We start from the raw sequence: 3,484 nt of genomic DNA on the forward strand, positions 1-3,484 counted from the left end.
TTGACAAACCTCTGTGAATAGTGGTGTGATTGTATCACTTTTATCTGGCTCATCTCTCTGAAATGGCTTTTACCTACCAGAACTGTTCATGGTGCATCTGAGTTGTGCATCTGAGGATAAGGCTGAAAGAGTTTTCCATCTGTAGTAAATAGAGTGAATAAAAAGCAACAGACTATTTGAATGCTATGTAAATTATTCATAAGATTTAAGATGATTGGTTATGTCTTACATGAATCAATATGGTCTTAATTACAATTGCTAGAAATAAAACATTTTTTTTTTTTACTAAAGGATCAAGGAGCCAAATTTGAAGATAGCAGTCTTTTTGCATGTTTCCTGCCTTCTGTCACAACAGATCAATCCATCATTCAATGCATGATGCGCATTACTCTTTTAACAGTAATGTTAGTTTTCTTTAGGGCATTGTCATAACAAATACACAATAAAGCATAAATGAAATGTCTTTATATCCTTAGCAGCAGAGGTGTGAGATTGCCTACACTAGCAACTGCCCTTGAGCTAAACAAGATAGCCTAAAATTTGAGATCTGTAGAAGATTTTACTGTTGTTCTTGGGGTTAAGAATTTGTAGATAACTAATGCCAACACTTACTATATAGCTTGGTTTTAGGGGATTTCGTTCTACTTCTAAAAGCCTGTTTTAACAGCATAGATTTGTCTATGGGTAAAATTGCTTAAAGATGGGCAGAATGTAACTTGTCACATATTTGAAAAAATTTGAAAAAATTTGAGATGATCTCTGAAAGAGTTATTTAAAAAACCTTAGAGAATTGACAAGCAGTTACTTTGAGTAAAACAAAAAACAAAAAACAAAAAACAGTAAGCTTTTGATCTCTTTATATAGTTTTAATGGTTGTATTCAAACAAAGAAACATTAGAAAATAATTAATGTTTATATATTCATGTTTTTACTGTTTTTCCTTATCTTAAATGAAGTAGAGTTCAGGATAAAAGTTGATTGAAAGTGTTTGAATACAGCAGTACTTTTGGTAAAGGGCATCTTTTGAACATCTTAAAAGATAACTGACTGAAGTTTGTTTAACGCCTCAAGTGCATTAGTCAAACATCAATTTGGGGAACATATATCTACATTTAATGCACTATTATGACATCTTATAATCTTCAATTTTCTTTCACCAATAATTAATCTATTAAATTATTTTCTGTTACTAAAGAAATAATAAAAAATATGCTAACAATATTCATAGATGATATAAATCTGGGAGAAGCTAATTTTACATTATGGCCACAAAGGTGTATGATTTTTTATGACTTTGAATTATTCATATATGCACAGAAAAAACATATCCCGAAGTCTATGTATGTTCCGTAGTATGGCTTGTCTGATTATAATATTACATTATTTCATAATGACTTTAGTCATTCCCATGCCATAGGAGCGTGTCAAATTTCTGAAGTAATGATGAATGGCAACTTCTAAGCTAGTTTTAATGGCCTTAGGAGTCTCTAAGAGTAGCATCTGTTGATGAGACAAGACAATATATAACAAAAACTCAACATGCATCAACCAAATGATACAGTAGCAGCTAGAAGCATAACAGATTCATTTCTACATTCAACAAGACCATGCACAATTGGACAAACACAAGTTATAAATGAAATGGAGTCTTGGGATTTGTCCTGAAAGATACTGCAGCTGAACTTTGACATAAAACATTCAGGAAAGTATTTCAAAAATGCTCACCCAGAGAGAAGAAGCCCTCACCAACCACACTCTGAGTTACATCCCAGAGGACAAAACCACACCATTCTCTCTGACTTCAGCTGTCATGATTGGAGACTAGGCAACAGGTGTCCCTCCTTGGAGGAGGGAGCAAGAGTTCCATGTAAAAGGGGGAAAAGGAGATTTTGTATGTGAATTTCAGCTGATGAAGAGAAGACCATGCAGGTAGGAAGAATTCTCTAACAAATAAATAAAAGCCAGAAGAACTTTTCAAAAGACTAATATTAAATCTGCATGGGGCTATGTATAATCAATGAATATAAAAGATGCTATAATTATGAAATAAACAAGAGAGCTTGGCTAAGCAGGTTACAATAACAAAAAAAGAGAATAGATAAAGTGCTTACCTTTATCTTACACTCACTGTAAAACTCCAAAGGAGGAATCTCCAGAAAGAGATCCTTCCCTCCTGGTAGTCAGTTCTTAAATGGGTCTAGGAGAGGTGGAGCCAGGCTCCACCCCTTCCAGCAGCACAGGAGAATTGCCTTCACCTGTGCTCCCAGGGCTGACTTATTGCTCGCCTCAGATGATAATCAGAGGTTCAGGCTGTGATTCAGCAGTTCCGTACAGGCTAGAAAAAAAAAATCTAATTTTGAGAGGAAGATATCTCACTAAGATTGCTTTGTGTTGCTGGATATAAAAAAAAAATAAAAAATGCTGTCTTAAAATAGGTGCTGAAACTGAGAAAAATACAAAGACATCCAGAATTACTACAGGATTCTGTTGAGACTGTATACAGAGAAGTTGTTCAAACTTTCCTAAAATGCCCCTAAATACTAGAATATTTACAGAATGATTACAGTTTAAGAGCTTTACTGAGCTGATATTTCTCTCTCTTTTTTTTTTTTTTTTTTTTCCTTATCATCCATAGTACTTGTCAACATTTAAACTTTTATGGCCTTAAAATGTAGAATAGCTTGGGGCAGAATTAATTCAATCATAACACTTTTACACTGAAGCAAATCACCACTAAAATTAACACCCACTAAAACAAAAAATGTTTAAAACCTAATATCTCATTGCAAAACTGTCCATTTAGTGAAACCAAATTAAAATGCAATTAGCTTTATAAGTGATGTATGTAATATCTGGGAAGGTCAATTGCTCTGTACTTCACAGCTCTAATTTGTTTTGAGATTAACTAGTATAAGAGAATTTGGAATGGCTTTTAAAGTTTTTACTTTCAGGGAGTATTTCTTCCTGTATGTTGCCTTCACATAAGTATTATTACTATGAAAGAGAAGCTGAATAATTAGTTGTGAATACTTGTTTGTTTGTTTGTCTGCTTTTGATAATAGCTCTCAACAATAGAGTTTGCAGTAATAAACATCCTTATATAAAGGAACCCCACATATTCAAAGATTACTAAGTAGTTGTTTTAATACACTTAAATCAACATCTTCTGACTTACAAAGACACCCAACCAAAACCTAAATAGCTATCAAAGGGACATTAGACATCTGTTTAATGGTATGAAGTATTACTCCTCTCTAAGTAGCTATTTCTCTTCTCTGACCTGTGAAAGATATGGACAGTGAGCTGAGACGAATGTTTTATTAAATTATTTGATTAGATGAATCTTCACTAACTGTATGTAATGATTTAATTTGAAGAAAAATGTTTATCATATTGCAAATCCTTTGTAGTAACTCTTGGTAGAGAAAAGATCAATTTCAAACGTTTTTTATATTGTTATAAGGTGAAAAAACCCTGTGCCAAA

The 3,484-nt window shown here is 33.0% G+C and overlaps 1 long non-coding RNA gene across 1 annotated transcript in view; it reads right to left on the minus strand.

Moving 5' to 3' along the window:
* Positions 1-2,180, minus strand: part of LOC116216588 — a 31,743-nt gene extending 29,563 nt beyond the window's left edge. Inside the window, exons 1-2 of the long non-coding RNA XR_004159685.1 lie at positions 2,112-2,180; positions 78-139 (exon numbers count right to left, since the gene is read on the minus strand). This is a non-coding gene — a long non-coding RNA (uncharacterized LOC116216588). The remainder of the gene's footprint in view (positions 1-77; positions 140-2,111) is intronic.
* Positions 2,181-3,484: the final 1,304 nt, after the last annotated feature.

The sequence above is a fragment of the Meleagris gallopavo genome, chromosome 4 (assembly GCF_000146605.3).
Source record: "Meleagris gallopavo isolate NT-WF06-2002-E0010 breed Aviagen turkey brand Nicholas breeding stock chromosome 4, Turkey_5.1, whole genome shotgun sequence".
Classification (NCBI taxonomy): Eukaryota; Metazoa; Chordata; class Aves; order Galliformes; family Phasianidae; genus Meleagris; species Meleagris gallopavo.